Below are 20,323 nucleotides of genomic sequence, written 5' to 3' on the forward strand. Positions count from 1 at the left end.
CCATGGGTCAAAATCAAAGTCACAGGGGATTTGGGCTCTGTGCCAGGGTCTCTGAGCCCCCCGGGCAGGGGCTGGAGCCCTCCAGGGCAGCCAGAGGAATTTCCTGGGTTCTGACACTTACCAGTAACTCTGTGTGGGGATTTGCATCCCTTGTCAATAACCCAAAGGAAAACAATTTAAATGATGCCTTCACTTAGGCCAGGGATCTTGCCTCGAGTCCCTGAAGGTCTAAAGTTGATTTTCTCCCTGAAAATTCCTCAGTGCTGGCTGGAGATCTGTGTATTCATTGAAGCTCTAGGCTGATCTTCTGGCTGGCTCTCCAATTTACTGCCACAAAATCTCCAAAATATTGGAACAAGACTCCTTAACACTAATTTGGTTTAAAAAGGCATAATTTATTCAGGCCTGAGGTCACACAAAGGATACTCCTAACCATTCGGGCACACATGATTTACAAGTAAGCAATTTACATATTACAATTTACCCATTACCACCAAGCCCAGATTCAGTCCTTGTTTTGTCTATTCCTACATTCTTGAGCCGGATGTCTTCTTCTTCTCTTCCAACTGATCTTGCTGGGAAAAGCAGTTTTTGTGTGCCTTGTTTCTCTGTTCACAAGCCCAGTAAAAACTAAATTAATCCCTTTGCTATCACATAGCACGGAAGCCTCTCTCCAGCTTCCTTCCTGAGCACTCCTGCTCCTGCAGAACCACCCTGATAATGGATCTCCGTGTGTTGGACATGGTGGCTGTCACCTCGACGTGGCCAACACTCACCTGGACGAGCTCCTGGCAGGTGTCCAGGGTGACGTGGCAGCACGCAGTGGTCCCGTTGGTGGTGAAGGACATCCTCATCTGGGACATGTGGTGGTAGGTGTCCTCCAACCTGCCCAGGTGAGCTTTGAGCAGGGACAGCTCCAGGCCCAGCTCCATGGCAAAGCGGTTGTAGTCCAGGGGGTTGGAGAAGAAGATGGCCACGGTGAAGGTGGGGGCCTCATAGACCAGGACTCCACAAGAGCCGCGGAACAGGGGGCTGGAGAACTGGCAGGTGTCACAGGAGCCTGGGGGCACGGAGGGGCTGGGGGGACGGAGCTGTGCCCGCTGTAGAAGTAGGTCCTGGGGAGGAGAAACGGGGCTGTGCCATCAGGGGAGGATGGTGAGACCACCGGGAGATGGTCGTGGAGCAAGTGGTAGGTGGTGGAACCAGCAGGAGACAGTCTCAGCACCACTGGGAGGTGCTGGGAGCACTGGGAGACAAGTAGGAGATTGACCAAGCCCTAGGAGATGCTCCCATCGTGGGTTGATGACTCCACCCTGTGGTGGTGTTCACAGGGGTCTCAGGATGAGGGAAGAGATGAGAATCTTGACTTTATGTTTCAGAAGGTTGATTTACTATTTTATGATATATATTATGTTAAAAGAAAATGATATATTAAAACTTACTAAAAGAATAGAAGGAAAGATTTCATCAGAAAGCTCACAAAGAATAGAAAAGAATAGAATGATAATAAAATCTTGTGACTGACTAGAGAGTCTGAGACAGCTGGACTGTGATTAGCTATTAATTAAAAACAATTACATGAGACCAATCAAAGATGCACTTGTTGCATTCTAGAGCAGCAAATAATCATTGTTTACATTTCATTTTTGAAGTCTCTCAACTTCTCAAGAGAAAAAATCTTAACAAAAAGATTTTTCATAAAATATGTCTGCAACACCACCCTGTCCTGGTTTGGAATGGGAGGAAAATTGAGGGAAGTGATGCAAAACTTTTTGTGTAACTGATGGGCTGCTGAACCACTGAGAAGCTGGGCACAACTCTGTGAAACACACACGTTCAAAACCAAAAACCCCAAAAACTCTCTCTTTCCTTTCCAATCAACAAAAAAGCAGCAAACCCCAACCACAACCCCCATCTCAACCAAACCAAGGCAAACAGTGTCACCGTGATATTTTGTGGAAAATTCCTTCACCAGGATTTCTTCTCCTGGGAAGCTGGGAAGCTTCAGCTTCTCCCTGTTTTGCTGCTTTGGAATGTGATTTGGAGGATTGCTTACCCAGCATGGGCATTGTTTTAATTTAATCACCAATTCCAGTCCAGCTGTGTCAGGACTCTGGTCAGTCACAGGTTTTTATTATTCATTCTTTTCCAGCCTTCTGATGTACCCTTTCTCTTTCTTTAGTATAGTTTTAGTATATCATTTCTTTTAATATAATATTGAGGGAACCCAGGACATTCCTCTGGCTGCCCTGGAGGGCTCCAGCCCCTGCCCAGGGGGCTCAGAGACCTTGGCACAGAGCCCAAGACCCCTGTGCCTTTGATTTAGCCCTTGGAAAAAACAATTACCAACCTTTATAGGAAGAATTACAAGCCAAGAAAGTTTAAGTAGAATAATAGTTAGTTTGTCACGGGGTGAAAAATAGATTTTTGAGATTTTTAGAATGGAGGCTCAGGGTCCCAAGATAGAAGAATTTAAGTGTGCCTTGTCCTTTTTCCTTCTTCCTTCCTTCCTTCCTTCCTTCCTTCCTTCCTTCCTTCCTTCCTTCCTTCCTTCCTTCCTTCCTTCCTTCCTTCCTTCCTTCCTTCCTTCCTTCCTTCCTTCCCTTCTTCCTCCATCTTTTAAGTGATGTTGGCATTTTTAGATTAGTTTAGAGTAAAAACTCACTAACATAGGTGATAGGTATTGAGAAGTTATTGTAAATAGTGTACATGTAGTTTTTGTATAAAAAGATAACACTGCCCCAAGGATGGGCAGGGTGCTCCAACCCGACCTGCCACACAGAGCTCAGCGAGTAAAAGAAAATTTTATAGATAAAAAAACCAATAAACAACCTTAAGAACAAGAATAGAAGAGTTCTGACTCCTTCTTCAACTGCTGGGCTGGGAAAAGAGACTTTCTAACACATCTCGGGGTCACTGTGACCAGCAGAGATTCTGAGATAATATAATATAATATCATAAAGTCATTAATCAGCTTTCTGAGGACATGGAGTCAAATTCAAGTGTAATGTTAACCCTTCCAGTGCCTCAATCCTCCCTCAAATGAGAAAAAACCCCAAAATGCAAACATGTAAAAGAACAGCATAAAGTCATCAAAGTCAGTATAGAAGAAGTTCCAAATAAGAAAGAAAAAGAAATGCCTTGTTTTTTAGAGCTAAAATCCTCTAATAAGCAATAGAGAAAAGGCTCTTTTTCCTTATAGCACATAGAACTATCAAGAGATAAAAGTGTATCAAATTGATATCAAACAAAAGCCTCCATACTAAAATAAACAAATGTTTATGGAGCTAAAATCCTCTTATAAGCTATAGAGAAAAGACTCTTTTTCCTTGTAGCACATAAAACTATCAAGAGATGAAAGTGTTCTAATTAATATAAAACAAAAGCCTCCATACTAAAATAATGTTAAAATAGCTGTAATCCGATAAGAAAGTTTAAACAGAAAAAAGAGTAGTCCTATGCTTCCAAAAAAAAAAAAAAGAAAATCTCTATTCTCAAAATAAAAATAATTTTAAAAAAAGACAATAAAGAGAATTTTTGCTTTTAAACAACTCATCTTTAAAACAATCATCATAAATCAACATAACCCATCAATAAGGTATGAAAGTGCTCATAACAATAACAAAAACTTCTTCATAGCAAAATTCCACAAAGAACTGTTGTTCGTAACCAATTAAGAACCACAAAAAACCCTGTTTCCTTTCCTCTTATAAAAAAGTCTCCATAACCTTAAAAAAAAGACTTCTCTCCCTCAATAAACTAAAGAAAAACTATTTTAAAAGTCGTAAACTAACTAAAAATCTTAAGTGTAATTTCTTTACATTATCAGTGAGGAAAAAAAGTTGTAGAGAAGAAAAGTGTTCTAAAAGGTTTCATTCTTACTACTTTTTTGCTTCTAATTACTTCTAACAAATTTGCTTTATACCCTCTTAAAGTTTTAAACCTACTTTTCCTTTCTCCTAATCCTATCTCACAACAAAAACTAAATGTATCAGTAATTAGCCAACACCAAACCTACCACATTCTTTAGTACATCAGCCAAAAAAACTTCCAATTAAAAAAATCCTTAATTAGCAAGCCTAAACCACAACACACAATTAGCTTTGCCACCCAATTTCAAACTAAAACCATCACATACCCAGGGGTCCTCCCGCACCTTCCCCTCACCTGGGGTTCTCCAGGGTGACATTCCGGGTGCTGTTGGATATCTGGATCTCCACAGCCCTCTCCAGGAAATTCCACATCTCGGCACGCGATTGGCCGCTCCAGGGGGACAGAATCTACTCCTCCAGTCTGGGGTTTCCTCAGATCTGGGATCGTGACCTTGGAGACAGAATTTTCTCAGCTCTGGGGTCTCCTTGAATCCGTAATCTTCTCACTCCAAGGTCTCCTCCTCAGCTCCAGATTCTCTCTGTTCCAGAATCTTCTTCCTGAATCCAGGATCTTTTCCGCAGCACTGGGGTCTCCTTGGATTCAGAATCTTCTCAGCTCTGGGATCTTGTTCCTGTCTCTGGAAATTCCTTGGATCCAGAATCTCTTTGGATCTGAAATCTTCTCAGATTCAGTGTCTCTTTGGATCCAGGGTCTGCTCAGCATTGAAATCTTCTCCTCAGCTCTGGGGTTTCCTCAGTCCTGGGCTCTCGTCAGCACTCCTTGGATTCAGGGAGATCCTGGATCCAGAATCTCCACCCCAGCCCCTGACCTTCCCTGTGGTCTCCCCCTCTGAGCACCTTCTGGGTCTCCGCTGGTGTTGGGAATGTCCTGGGGCAGGGAAATCCCTCCCCTGGCTGGAAAAATCCTAAATTACAACTTCCTGGTGATAAAATGGAACCAACTTCCTGGTGGTGAGTCCGGGGCAAAGTCCTCCAGGGCCTGGCATCTTCAGCTGGTGTAACTGGTTTGACTGGCTGAATTGTCTAATGTAACTTGTTTAATTGATTTCTCTAATTTAAGTAATTTAATCTAATCTATTTTACCAGATCTAACTCAGCTGGTTTAAATGGTTTAAATTATGTAAATGGTTCCACAATAAGTTTATAACTGGTTCAACCGGTTTAACTGGTTCATCTAATTGAACGAGTTTAATGGGTTTATCTAGTTAAGCTGGTTGAATTCTCTCACTGCCTGAATTGGTCTAAGTGGTGTAGCTGACCAGAGGAGCAGATGATTGGCTCAAAGCAACCCAGTGAGGAGTGGTGGCTGATTTGTGGAAAAAAACTCCTCAACTTGTAAAAGATGTAAAGCTGGTATGATTTATTTCATTGCTGGACATGCTCCCCAAGGACATGAGCACCCCTGAAAATTCCCGAGTCTACTTTATCCCCTAATCTGTGCATTTGCATTAAAAATATGCATACCTATTCAACTTATCAATTTTATGAGCCTGTGCAGTTCTTCAATCATGTAGTTGTAATGTGGTGTTTATAACCCAGATTCAGTTTTTCTGTTTGCTTCAGTCTCAAGGTCAGCAGGGAGCCTCTTCTTATCTCCAGCATTACTTTCTTGCCACATTCACATTTTCTGAAAAATCCCTTGGCCCAGGATTTTTCTCCCAGGAAGCTGAGAAGCCTCATAGGAAAAGGAAAACCATTATTATCTGATTTGCTTCTCCTGTGTTTTGCTGCTTTGGAATGTGTTTGGAGATTGTTTATCCAACAGGTGACTGTTCCATTGGTTTCATGTGATTTGTTTTGACTTATTGACCAATCAGGGTCAAGCTGTGTTGGGGCTCTGGAAAGAGTCACGAGTTTCCATTATTATCTTTTTAGCCTTCTGTAAGTATCCTTTCTGTATTCTTTAGTATAGTTCACTATACTATTCTTGAATATAATATGGTATCTTAAAATAATAAATTAGCCTTCTGAGGACATGGAGGCAGATTCATCATTCCTTTCTTCATCTGGGCAGCCTGCAAATCAGATACAATATTTTCTGAGTTGCCTTGAGTCTCCTTTGTTCTCTCTCTGCAGGCCTTTTGGCGAGCATGCAAGTTAAAAGACTAAACAAAAAAGTAAAAAATTGGTTTCTACCCTGAGTTAAATTTCCAATCCCCTGTTTCATTCCTCCCTTTTCTAGAAACAAGTAAATTATTTTACTTAGTACAAATTTCTACGATAATAGGTGTCCCTTAATGCTTTGCCATGTACATTTGATAAGGAGGTCAACACTGCTATTTGCTGTAGTATTCTCCATTTCCAAATTAGCACTATAAAAGATAACCCTAAACTCACCCTAACTAATACCAATAAATTTGTAAGGCTGCCAACAACAGTCTCCTTGGTTCCACAGTGTCACAACGGACCCTTTGCTCCATGAGGTTCATTGGTGCAACATGGACGCCCTGATTCCATGAGGTTGTGTAGTGTCACAATGATCTCCTTGGTTCTGCAGCCCTGCTGTGGCTGCCGTGTAACAATGGACCTGTGGTACCATGAGGTTCCATAGTGTCACCATGGTCCCTTTGGTTCCACAAGGCCTTGCTGCGCCACAGTGGCCCCTTGGTTCCATGAGGTTCCCTACTGTCAACAATGATCTCCTTGGTTCCACAGTGTGACAATGGCCCCTTGGTTCCATGGGGTGCCTGGCCTCCCACAGCCCCTCACAGAGCCTTATGGCCCCTCATGGCCCCTCACAGCCCCTCATGGCTCCCTCACAGTTCCCCATTGCCCTTCATGGCCCCTCACAGCCTCTCACAGCTCATGGCCCCTCACGGCTCCCTCACAGTTACCCATGGCTCCCTCACAGTTCCCCATGGCCCCTCATGGCCCCTCACAGCTCATGGCCCCTCATGGCTCCTCACAGCCCCTCATGGCTCCCTCACAGTTCCCCATTGCCCTTCATGGCCCCTCACAGCCTCTCACAGCTCATGGCCCCTCACGGCGCCGCACGGTTCCCTCACAGTTACCCATGGTCCCTCACAGGCTCCCCATAGCCCCTCACAGTTCCCCAAGACCCCTCACAGCCCCTCACAGCACTTCATGGATCCTCACAGACCCTTATGGCCCCTCATGGCCCCTCACAGCCCCTCATGGCTCCCTCACAGTTGCCCAAGACCCCTCACAGCCCCTCACTGTGGATGCCATGGGACAGAGAGAGAGAAACAGCAAGTGTTTCTCACAGCAGCTTGTGAGAATTATTAGCTAGTTGTAAGAATGTGAGAACTTAAGTATAAACAATCTGCAGGTGGTGTTCTTCTACTTCGTCTTTCTCTTCTTCTCAAGGACGGTGTATAAAGAATGTTTTTTGTCAACTAGCCAATCAAATAGAATATATCGTATCACTCTATAAAAACCGCACAGTTCTCTTGAATAAAACCTTCTTTTAGTCTTTCTGCAATACTGCCTCCTGCCTGTTCCTGTATCATTCTCGGCGCAAGAGTGACACCTCACGGCCCTTCATGGCCCCTCACAGCCCCTCACAGCTCAAGGCTCTTCACGGCCCCTGAGCCGCCTCCGGCCCCGCCATTGGCAGCGCTCTTTGCTGCTCGCCAATGGCGGCCCGAGTCTGCAGTGACGTCACCGGTCGCCGGGCAAAGGAAGGCCTGGGGCTGAGGTGCCCCGGGCTGGCCGGGAATGGGGTCCAGGGGACCCCGGGCTCATGGAAACGGGGGATCCAGGGGCTGAGAGAGGAGGATACCTGGGAAAGGGGGTGCAGGGGGTGTCGGGGCAGGATAAGGGGGTGCAGCGGGTCCTGCAGCTGGGGAAGGAGATGCGAAGGGTCCCAGTGCCCAGGAATGGGCATTCAAGGGGGTCCCCGGGGGGCTCCCCAAAGCCCCTCCCAGGGGGCAGCAGGAGCTGGCTCAGGAGCTCTGGGCAGAGAAAAGGGGGTGACCCCAGCTTGGGGGGGACATGGGGGACTCACACATGCTCCCGGGGGGACATGACCCCCGGGGACCCCCCCTCGCCTTGTCCCGCAGCGGAGGCCGAGCCCCAGCCCAGGCAGACGAAGCCCCCGAGCCCCAGCAGCATCTTGGGGGGCGTGCGGGGCCGGAGGGGCAGGATCCGGGAAAGGGCGGCGGCTGCCGGGTTCCGCGGGTGCCTGGAAACCACGAACGCGGCGGCAGCGTCTGTGACAGCGGCGCGGCCTCAGTCGCCTGAGAACGCGTCCCTGGCTGGTTGTGTGCAGCCTGGGCTCCTGCAGGTGGCTTCACTGGACGATTCGCCAGGGGAATTGTTCGCGGAGCATTGGCCTCTGCAAAGTTCCTGAGCGTGCAGAGCATTGGCCTTGGCAAAGAGTTCATCAACGTTCAGAAAGTTCCTGAATTTCCTTTGAAGGTAAAGATTGACTCAAGTTGAACTTTTTGGTTTTGTCTCATCTGCACTCTGAGAGAGAATGCCAAAGGGAAATACAGGATGGGATAATGCCCGTCTTCTGGTGCAGCAGTTCGGTGGTCTGCACTGTCACTGACATGTTTTATGAAAAATCCTTTCCTTGGGTTTTTTCTCCTGAGAAACTGAGAGAGCTCAGGAACAAAATGTAAACAATGGTTATCTGCTGCTGTGGAATGCAACAGGTGCATCTGTGATTGGTCTCCTAGAGTTGTTTCTAATTAATGGCCACTCACAGTCAGCTGGCTTGGACTCTCTGTCTGAGAAACAATCTTTTCTTATTCATTCTTTCTTTTTCTATTCTTAGCTAGCCTTCTGATGAAATCCTTTCTTCTATTCTTTTAGTATAATTTTAATAGAATATATATCATAAAATAATAAATCTAGAGTCAGATCCTCATCTCTTCCCTCATCCTAAGACCCCTGTGAACACCACCACAATGCACAGCTGAGTGGATGAACAATATATGCTCTACTGATTGTGCTTTTTTTTTGCACTGAAGAAATGCAACATTTTCTAAATGTACTGGTCTATACTTTTTTTCCCCGTATAGTGGTTGCTTAAACTGCTTAAAGGTGAACAAGGTCTGTTCAAGTTTCAGTGGGTTGTTATCATCTGGTTATTACAATTATTATGGAGAGGCCTGTGAATTGAGGTGCAAACGAGACCATATGCCAAAATCAATAGTCTGGATTTTATGTAACAGTAAATGTGAGGAAGAGAGAGAGAAAGGAAAAGAAAAAGAAGCGGGGGGGTGGCAGGGGGGGATAGGGGGTTGGGAAGAAGGGGAAGAAGGAGAGTGACAGAGACAGATGAAGTGAAAAACATCACCATTCCATGGATCCCATTGGCATACCATAAAATCCTCTTCTGGTCTTCTCTGTGGTGAGGTCTGGCAAAACGTAAGACTCCAATGGATTCATGCGGATTTGGGCAAGGTGGGACCTCCCAGGTGCCTCCCTGGGGTGGGGCAAGGTGGACTCTGTCTATTGCTACTTTCAAATAATATAAAATCTTTAGCATCTGTCTGTCCTTTGAGTCTGCCATCAATTGGCTTCTGGATTTTCAGATCTGTTGTGTTCCTTTGCGTGCCCTGCAGTCGTCTGGTGCAAGGCCTCAGGAATGGGTCTGGGGGCACTGTGGAGGTCTTTGATGGGAGGTTTGTGTGCAAACCTGGCCTCAGCAGACGAGTCTGTGGCTATGACTTGCCCACCTTGAAGCCAGACAGCGCTGATTTTCAGGACAGCTGCTAGGTTTGGCTTTGTTGTGGATAGGTTTTTCTCCTCAGCCTTGTTTACTTCTGCCCAGCCCTGAGCTAATGGGACAATAGTGTCACCTTTGTCTTGTCTCAAGTTCCCTTAGGCAGCTTAACTCACAGTGCCAAGTTCAGTCCAGAGGCATTTTCAGGGAAGGGTGGGCTTGGGTGGTCGCAGCCTCTTTATACAGTTTTGTCCCAATGGGCAGAAAGTCCTTTATAACAATTTTTAAGCCATTAGCCATAACATTCCAGTCTCTCCCAAGTCCTGTGAGGAGCAGCTGAGAGAGCAGGGGTGCTTTAGCCAAAAGAAGAGGATGTCCACTCTAGCTATTTTAAAGTAATATTTAGGCTGCAGCTTTGTCTGTTCTAAGTATTCCTAATGTTCAGATTTTTAGCTCCAGGTTTCAGTATGATTCATCTTTGGATTGCTCAAGGCAGCCCTATAGTTCAAAAAAAGTCCAACTAGAGGCCTAACTATACTAGCTACTTACACCAAACAAGCACTTAGCTACTTTCAAATCATAGAAAATTTTAGCACCCGTATATGCCTTGAATCTGCCATGAACTGGGTTCTGGATTTTCAGAGTTCCACTGTTCCTTCTTCCAGTTTTGTTGAGGCATTGTCACTCATCTGGAAGATCCTGCCTTCAAAATGGCTTCTGGATTCCCAAAGAAGACCTCGGCCCTACTGAGGCTCTCACCTGCCTTCCAAACACTGGGGCTCTGTGCTATGGAAAAGAACTATCTTTCTCACCCAGGTGCCCATGGGCAGAATTGGGATTTCACCTCCAACCTTCCCTATTGTGACAGACTGGAGGAGATTGTTGACTGGAAACATTTTGTGTATGGGAGAGGAAGGGGCAGGTCCAGCCTTGCCCTGCCCTGGAAGCCCAGCCCTGCCCTGCCCTGGAACCCCAATCCCCCCAGAGCCTCTATCCCAGCCCAGCAGTGGCTGCCAGTCCCTGGCACAGCACAGGCAATGCTCCACAGCCACCTCTGCAGCCCCAGCCCAGCTCCTGAGGGACCAAATGAGCCCAAGCCCCACCTGGGGGAAGGGCCCAGGAAGACCAAGGGGTATTGAAGGCTGACCACAAGGCAAGCACACATCTTGACCCTGAAATTCCTCTTGGAATTTCCATCTGAACACTGCTGGAATCCAGGAGTTGGTACCTGTGTGTGTGCTTCTCTATATCTTATTTTTCTTTCTCTCTCTCTGAGAAAGAGAAAGAAAAATACTTCTTCTATTTTTGTCCTCTTGCAAATTTTGATTAACCTGAAATTGAACAGGCTTAGAGTTTGTGAAGTTGAATGGGCCAAATTAATGTTTTGAGAAGTGTTTTTTGTTGATTGAATGTCCTATTAAACCTTTTGTGAAAATTTCTTTGATTTTCTAAAGTTGCCAATAAAGGCTGTTTGGTTGTTTTGAGCTCCTGAGGATTTCTTGTCAGTATTTCTCCAGGGAGTCCAACTCAGAGGACACAAACAATTGTAATTCCTTTAAATGTCTCCTTGAGAGAGTTGTTTGGGGGATGGGGGTCAGGGCTTGTGTGTGCTGCTTGGCCCAGCCCAGGCAGGGCTTTCCCAGCCACATTCCACACTCCATTGCCCAGCTGGAGCCGCTGGTGCCTCTGAGTTGTGCTGCCCCAGCTCCAGGGACGCTCTCCTTGTCTGCCCATTCCCCCACGGTCTCTGGGCAGGGATGGCCTCAGTGGGGGCTGCTGACATCCTCAGCAACTTGGAGGCTGCTGCTGAATTTCCCTGCTCCAGAGGCTTGTTCAGCCTTCAGCTCTTCAGTGCAGGAATTCAGTGTCCCAGGGCTCATTGACATTCAGAACACCTGAACAAGCCAAGCCTGTGGGAATAATTTGATTTTAATTTTCAGATATTTTGTGGTTAATTCAACAGATTTCAGTAGTGTATTCAAAGTGAATGTATTATATTCACAGAGACAGCGAGAAAAGTTTTTTTAGGTCATGTTTAGGTTTTTTTTCCTGTTAATACCTTGATATGAGCAATCTCCAATTGACACTGAATCCAAGTACCTCCTCATGAATTTTAAATAGATATGCAAATCAAGACCCTTCATGGCTGACAATCAATCAGACTCTGTCCCTACCCCCAGCCCACCATTTCCCCCATCCAAGCCCTGGCACTCAGAGCAGCCTTGTGCAAATCTGAGCTCCCTCCAGCCCAGGCTGCACCTGCAGCTTTCAGCTCCTTGGCTCCAACTCCCACCTGCTTTCCTTGCAGAAGGAGCTGCCCGAGACACAGAGGGATGTTCATTTCTTGTCAGCCAACAAAGCCAAGGGAAGGCACAGCTCCATCAAATGCAAAAGTCTTTTTTCTCCCTGGCTCTGCCCCAGATCCCCACAGCCTGTCCTGTTTCCTTCATCCCTGCATTGCCAGGGACTCTCTGGGACAAGGGAGCTCTGCTCTGGCTATGGAGGGAGGTGCAAGTGCCAGCACTGGAGTGGGAACCACAACTCATCAGGTTTGTGTCCTTTGGGGATCAGGAACTGCTGAGACTCAGAGGAACACAAAGTTTCTCTTCATGGCCAACAGTTGAACAGGACACAATTCAGTAACACTCATGCTCTTCCCTGAGCTATGTGCAATGTCCCAGCAGTGCCTGATGAGTCCACCATCCACAAGTGATTTCCATCCTAAAGTAATTTTAGACAAAATCCTAAAAGTAATTTTAGACAAAACGTGCTCCTGTTACAGATATAAACACAATCAAGTTCTTGTATCAGAATGCTCATCCTGGAGTGGGGGCAAAACAGCTCCAACAATTCCTGATTTGCAAAGCTGCCAGTGGTGGATGGAGAAGGGAGCTCAGGCTGCTCTTGGTGCTGAGGAAATGCTGAAACCAGCCTGACTCATTTCATCTCCTCCTGTCCTGGCTGATCTCCCCTCTTTCCCCTTCCACCCATTGGCTTTTGTCTCCCACCAGGCCCCCGGTGAAGAGCCTGGCTCTGTGTTCTCCATCCCCTCCTCACTGGCACTGCCAGGCTGGGATGAGGAGCCCCTCAGCCTTCCCTGCTCTGGGCTGGACCAGCCCAGCTCCCTCAGCCTCTGCTCACAGCCCAAGGGCTCCAGCCCCACCTTGGAGGCCCTTCCCAGGCCCTGCTCCAGCTGCCAGACATCTCTCCTGCCCTGGGCAACCCAAGCCAGGCCACAGTGACCTGGAGAATCCCCGTCCTTGATGTCCTGGTCACACAGCCCTGGCCCCTTGTCCCCATGTCAGGCTCTGGGGTGGATCCTGTGGAACATCCTTTGGTGGAGGCTGTGGCTCCAGGTGGGCCGGGGGGATCCCAGGGGACAGGGACCCCGCTGGGCATGGACAGCATTGGACTTGTTGGGAGAAACTGTGAGGGGGAGCTGGGGCCGAGTGACCAACCCAGTGACCTGACACAGCCCTGCTGGGATGTCACAGAGCCCCTCTGGGATGTCACAGCCTGCTCTGTGAGCTCACAGCCCCTTCCCTAATGTCACACAGCCGGTCTCTGATGTCACAGCCATCTCTGTGATGTCATAGTCTGCTCTGTGATGTCATAGTCTGCTCTGGGATGTTAGACCTCTGCCTATTGATGTCACAGAGGCAGTCTATGATGTCATAGCTTCTCAATGACCTCACATGACCCACTCTGTGATGTCATAGCCCACTCTGTGACCTCATGTTACCAGATGATCAATTGTCTCCACCAGCTGAGCTCACACCTGGAGCTTGTTCTCCACATCCCCAGGCCTATGGAAACCACACAAGGCCCATTGTGTGAGAAGGGGAACTGGAAGTTCAGCAGCCTCAGTGTCCTGCCAGCTCAGCCAGACCCACTCGAACATTGGGGTTTTCAAGTTTTCAATATTCTGGGTAAGAAAGAGAGGCAGTAACAAAACTTGTACACAGGAATTAGGAAGGGCAGACTTTGGCCTGTTCAGGATGCAGATTTGGGGAGTACCAAATCAGGTACTGATTCTTTTAAGGGAAACAGCCCTTAAAAACAAATGGGGTCCAGGAAGGATGAACACATTTCAAGGAAGTAAACTTAAGGGGGAAGGAGCAGCCTGTCCCAGTGTGGCAAAAGATGAGCTGGTGAGGAAAAGGACTGGCCTGGCTGCCCATGGAGCTTTTGTGGGAACTCAGGGAAAAAGGGCCAGCAACTCAGGAAGCATTTAAGGATGTTGTTAGGTTATGCAGAAAAAAAAGTTGAGAGGTGAAAGCTCAATTAGAACTTAACCTGGCGGTTTCTGTATAAAGAATAAAAAAAGTTTTTAAAAAAAAATTATAGCAAAAGGAGGGAGAAGGAGAACCTCTATTCTTTTTTATTGATTGCAGTTCAGAATAGAGAAACTGAAGATAAGTAAAAGACTAAGCTACTTAATATCTTGTCAATTTTCAATATTAGGACAGGCTGTCCTCAGGAAGTGTTCTCTTGAGCTGGTAGATGGGCACAGGGAGCAGAACAGCCCCCTGGAATCCAGGAGGAAGCAGTTGGTGACCTGCTGAGCCACTCAGATGCTCACAGGTGTATGGGAGCAGATGGGATCCATCCTAGGGGGATGAGGGAGCTGTGGATGAGCTCCCCAAGCTGCTCTCCATCATTTACCATCAGTCCTGGCTCAGCAGGGAGGGCCCAGAGCACTGGAGGTGCCAGGGTGAGCCCATCCCCAGGAAGGGCTGGAAGGAGGAGCTGGGGAGCTCCAGGCCTGTCAGCCTGACCTGGGTGCCCGGCAAGGTTATGGAACAGATCACCTTGAGTGCCACCACAGGGCACCCACAGGATGGCCCGGGGATCAGAGCCAGCCAGCGTGGATTTAGGGGTGGCAGGTCCTGCCTGACCAACCTGGTCTCCTTTTACGCCCAGGTGATCCACCTGTGGATGTGGGAAAGGCTGTGGATGTTGTGTGCCTGGACTCCAGCAGAGACTTTGACTCTGTCTCTGACAGCATTCCCTGGAAAAGCTGCAGCCCACGGCTTGGGCAGGTTCCCTCCTGGCTGGGAGATTTAAGAGCTGGCTGGAGGCTGGGCCCAGAGAGTGGTGGGGATGGTGCTGCACCCAGCTGGTGTCCAGGCACTGGTGCTGTCCCCAGGGATCTGTGCTGGGCCCAGTCCTGTTTAATATCTTCACTGATGATCTGGGTGAGGGGATCAAGTCCAGCATTCACAAAGTGCAGATGGCACCAAGCTGGGTGTGAGTGTGGATCTGCTGGAGGGCAGGACAAGAAGACACAGCCTTGAGCTGCACCAGGGGAGGCTCAGGCTGGACAATAGGAAGGAGTTCTTCACAGAAAGGGTGAGTGGGAACTGGAATGGGCTGGCCGGGGGGAGGTGGCAGAGTCACTGTCCCTCTCCAGTGGCACTTAGTGGCATGGACTGGGTGACAAGGCAGTATTAGGGCATTGGTTGGACTTGATGATCCCAAAGGTCTTTTCCAGCCTATTTGATTCTGTCATTCTCTGATGATTGGGACACTCTGGGGCCATTGTGACACTGCAGGGCCTTGTGGAACTCAGAGGACCATGGTGACACCGTGCAGCCCCACAGAACCAGGGCTCCATTGCTGTGCTGTGGGGCCAAATGGACCCAGGGAGTGCCCCGTGACACTCTGGGCCCTCGTGGAACCACAGAGGCCATTGTGACACTGCAGGGCCTCGTGTAACCAAGGGGTTTCACCATTCTGACACTGCAAAACCAAGGAGACCATTGGGGGACTGCAGGGCCCAGTGGAACCAAGGGGCCGTTCTGACACTGCAGGGCCTCATGGCACCAAGGGGACATTGTGACACTGCAGGATCCTGTGTAACCAAGGGGCCACTGTGACACGATGGGGCCTCAAGGGATCTGGAAGAACGTTGTGACACTGTGTGGCCTTGTGGAAACAAGGACATTGTGACACTGAGGGGACTTGTGGAACCACAGAGACCATGGTGACAGTGTGGGACCTCATGTGGCCATGGGGCCATTGTGACATCCTTGGGCCCCATGGAGTCAAGGGGACCATTGTCACATTTTGAGGCCCCATGGAACCAAGGAGACCAGTGTGACAGTGCAGGGCCTGGTGTAACCAAGAGGCCATTGTGACACTGAGGGGCCCCATGGAACCAAGGACATCTTCACAAATGTCACCAAGCTTGATGTGAGTGTTGATCTGCTGGAGGGTCGGAGGGCTCTGCACAGTGACTTGGACAGGCTGGATCCAGGGGATGAATCCAACAAGGTGAGTTTTAACAAATCCAACTGCCAGGCCCTGATATTTGGCCCCAGTGCTACAGGCTGGGGACAGAGTGGCTGGAGAGCAGCCAGGCAGAAAGGGACGTGCAGGGCCTGATGGACAGCAGGCTGGACATAAGGCAGCAGTGTGCCCAGGTGGGCAAGAAGGCCAATGGCTCCTGGCCTGGATCAGGAATGGTGTGGCCAGCAGGAGCAGGGCTGCCGTGCCAGCACTGATCTGCCCTCAGCTCTGCACACAGACATTGCTGCTGCAGCTCCAGAGAAGGGAACACAAGGGGATCTCTGCAGAAAACTCTGCTGGGACATCCTTTAGTTCCTTTAAAGCCACACGGAGTGCAGCCCCTCATTGACACAGTCTGTGGGCACAGGGAAGGTGGAGAGAAACAAAATGAGAAATGGCACAAACAATGACATTTCTTTGTGGACAATAAGAAAAAATTAAAACAAAGGTAAAGAAACTCTAAAATGAAACCAAGAAGAAGTATCAAATATGACTTTTATTACAAGTGATTTGGAAACACTCTCCAGCAGTTTAATGCTTCTGATATTTTCCAGTGATCAGGCTCCTCACTGCAGCCTTGAGCTCCTGGTTCCTCAGGCTGTAGATGAGGGGGTTCAGGGCTGGGGGCACCACTGAGTACAGAACTGACACTGACAGATCCAGGGATGGAGAGGTGATGAAGGGGGGCTTCAGGTAGGCAAACATGACAGTGCTGACAAACAGGGAGACCACAGCCAGGTGAGGGAGGCAGGTGGAAAAGGCTTTGTGCCGTCCCTGCTCAGAGGGGATCCTCAGCACAGCCCTGAAGATCTGCACATAGGAGAAAACAATGAACACAAAGCAGCCAAATACAAAAGACACACTAACAGCAACAAGTCCCAGTTCCCTGATGTAGGATTTGGAGCAGGAGAGCTTGAGGATCTGTGGCATTTCACAGAAGAACTGGCCCAGGGCATTGCCATGGCACAGGGGCAGGGAAAATGTATTGGCCGTGTGCATGAGAGCATTGAGAAAGGCACTGGCCCAGGCAGCTGCTGCCATGTGGGCTCAAGCTCTGCTGCCCAGGAGGGTCCTGTAGTGCAGGGATTTGCAGATGGACACGTAGCGGTCGTAGCACATGATGGTCAGGAGATAAAACTCTGATCCAAGGAAGAAGATTAGAAGAAATAGCTGTGTAGCACATCCTGCGTAGGAGATGTTGCTGGTGTCCCAGAGGGAATTGTGCATGGCTTTGGGGACAGTGGTGCAGATGGAGCCCAGGTCGCTGAGGGCCAGGTTGAGCAGGAAGAAGAACATGGGCGTGTGCAGGTGGTGGCCGCAGGCTACGGCGCTGATGATGAGGCCGTTGCCCAGGAGGGCAGCCAGGGAGATGCCCAGCAAAAGGCAGAAGTGCAGGAGCTGCAGCTGCCGCGTGTCTGCCAATGCCAGCAGGAGGAAGTGCCTGATGCAGCTGCTGTTGGACATTTCCAATGTATTGGCATAGGGATCTATAAAAGAAGTAATCATGGAATAGTTGGGTTTGGAGAGGACTTGAAATATCCCAGCACAGCCTGGGGACACTTTCCCCCCACTGCCTGCCCAGGGCTCTGCTGCCTGGAGCTGTCCCTGCCAGCAGCTGCTTCCCTGTGCCCAAGGCTGGGCCCTGCCAGGGCTGCCAGAGCCCAGCCCAGCCCTGGGGGCTCAGCTCTGCCCTGCAGAGCCCTCCCAGCTCAGGCACTGCCCAAGGGCAGCTCTGGCTCTGCAGGCTCTGATGGCAACTTCAGATTGATAGTGGAGCCCTGGAAAATGTTAAAAATAGTCTTTGAAAATATTGGGCTTTGTGTTTTCTCAGATCACTGCACCTGTGTAAGCAGTATGATAAAAGATATAATTGTTAGATGTGATGATTGTTTAGTAATTAAATATAATTATTATATAACCAAAGGAAGAATTGTGAGAAACTATGTTGGAAATTTAAAGGGAGCTATGTTTAGCTGAAATCTGTGTATACAATCGATGAATATAAGTTTAATAATTAACATGAAAGTTAAGTAATGATAGAGTATAAAACACGTTCACCTCGAATGTATGGTCAGAATCAGATTTGGGTGGAAACTACCCTGATTCCCTGAGCTCTTGAATAAAAAGCACCACATACAATCGCTTATGTGATTGTGTGTTTTTGAACGCTAACAAGAGCAACCCTGAGGAGGCTGGAAAAGCAGAACTGATGCTGCCTCTAAAGGGCTCTGTGCCGATTTCTGTAACTGCCTGGTTTATAAACATCTGAGAGGATTGTCTTTTTTTTAAACCTGAACTGAGAGATAAATAACTATGTGCAATTTCCTATCAAGACAACCCAGAAAAATAGATTTGAAAAGCATGATTTCCCCTTTCATCCAGTCCCTGCATCGCTGTGCTGCTTGTATAACTTACTTGGAAATGTTCTGCAGTTCAATGCCATGCTGGGAGCAGTCCTGAACAATGCAGCATCCTCCCCACACAAGGAGAACACTCCCAAGCCTCACCACCTGTCTCCTGCCACCCAGATCTTGTCCCCCAGTGCTGGGAGCAGCTGCCAGGGCTGGCTGAGAGCTCTCCCTGGCAGGCAGCAGTCCCTGCCCCAGCACAGCGCCCTGGGCTGCAGGACCCTGCTCTGCAGGACAGCCCTGGGCACCCCTGGCTGCTCTGCACAAGAGACAATCAGAGAATGTACTCACAGGCTCTGCAGGCATTGGCATGTTCCAGCTGCAGGAGATGGCTCCAGGAGCTGCAGCTGCACTGTCCTGCAGCCAGAGGTTCCTGTGCCAAGGGCTGGCAGTGATTGTGCCCCAGGCACTTCTCAGCCCCTTCCCAGACCTGACTGATTGAAGCTCTCTGTGCCTCTGTGCTGTGCCCGGGCTGGCTGCAGGCAGTGCCCCAGCCCTGCTGGGCTGGCACAAGAGCTGCTCATCAAGAGAAATGTGCTTTTGAAGCTCTTCTTGGTGACCAGGAGCTGCCTCTGGGCCAGGAGCCCAGCCCAGCTCAGCAGCACAGACACAGCACAAGGACTTTAATCAGCCTCTGGGGCTTTGTGCTCAGGCCCTGAGCATCAGTCCCTGAGAGGGAGCTGAAGAAACCTCTCCAGAACTCCAAGGCAGAATCCAACTCCAAACTTTCTTGGACTTTTAATGGGTCCCAGAGAGGGACACGACTGAGCAAGTGTCCCCAGGCCCCTGCAGAGAACTGCAGGCAGTGATGACAGGTGGGGACAAAGAGAAGCCAAGTCTTGGTGCCCTGGGGCACAGCAGGGTCTGTGTCACCAAGGGCTGGGAGGAGACACCTTGTCCTGAGGCCCTGGGGCCTCCTGGCACAGCCCCAGCCAGGCTGGGCACTGTCAGCCCCTTGTGCTGCCCTCAGCATCCCCCCCTAGCTCACATCCCAGTGGCCTCAAGATTCTGCTGGAAGGAGTCCCTGGGGAGCCTTGCTCAGCAATGGCCCTGGGGGCTCCTTCATGCTCCCTGCAGGGACTGCAGCTTTTTCAAAGGACTTTGGGTTTGGCTTTGGCCTTGGAGTCTCTGAGAGGTTTGTGCAATCATGGCCTCCAATTATCTGCTGTAATTAGTCCCTGGAGAGGCTTTGTCAGTAACAACACTCAGTGGGGCTCATTAATACTTCAAGGTGCTTCAGTTTTTTAAGCTACTTGGTGTTTCCCTTTGATACAGATGCCATGAGAAAGATTGTGCAGTCACAGCCTCCAATTATCTGCTGTAATTAGTCCCTGGGGAGGCTTTGTCAGTAAGGAGACTCAGTGCGGTCATTAATGCTTCAAGGTACTCAATTATTTTAAGGTACTTGGTGTTTCATTTTTGATACAGACTCTGTGAGAAGTTTGTGCAATCATGGCCCCAATTATCTGCTTTAATGAGTCCCTTGAGAGCTTTGTACTGACACTCAGTGGGGCTCATTAATGCCTTGAGATACTCAAGGTTTTTAAGGTACTTTGGATTTCCGTTCCACACTGAGTCTCTGAGAGGATTTTGTGCCATCATGGCCTCCAATTCTCTCCTCCAAGGAGTCCATGAGGAGCCTGTGTTGGGGATGGACCTCAGGGAGACCCATCCATGCTTTGAGATACTTTGGGGTTTTCTTCTGACTTTGATTCCTGGAAAGGTTTGTGCAATCTCCTCTCAGACCCTGAGGCTCATGGGCTCAGCTCCAAATGCACCACGGGGCTCATTAATCAAGCAAGTCCTGACAAACCATGGCTCTGCCTTGATTTCCTTCTGCGCTAATGCAGTTCATCAGGAAATTTTCCTTTTACAGTTATATAGAATTATTTCAAAGTGCTTCTAAGAAATATGTATTCCTGTCTTAAAGGGTGTCTTTTGTTGCCATTCTTGTTATAGAAGAGCTGATTGCAGCATTCTGTGATTGATATTTATCCAGGGTCTCTCCTAAGGAGGTCTGACCAGGTCAGTGAAGTTGTACCTTGAGGGCTGACCCAGTGTGGACAGCCTTGCCTCACATTCCCCAACCCCATATG

General features: G+C 48.7%; 1 pseudogene; it reads right to left on the reverse strand.

Annotated features, from left to right (window-relative positions):
• Positions 1–16,350: 16,350 nt before the first annotated feature.
• On the reverse strand, positions 16,351–17,283 carry LOC136569717 (olfactory receptor 14J1-like; annotated as a pseudogene).
• Positions 17,284–20,323: the final 3,040 nt, after the last annotated feature.

This window comes from Molothrus aeneus, unplaced genomic scaffold, assembly GCF_037042795.1.
Source record: "Molothrus aeneus isolate 106 unplaced genomic scaffold, BPBGC_Maene_1.0 scaffold_19a, whole genome shotgun sequence".
Taxonomy (NCBI): Eukaryota; Metazoa; Chordata; class Aves; order Passeriformes; family Icteridae; genus Molothrus; species Molothrus aeneus.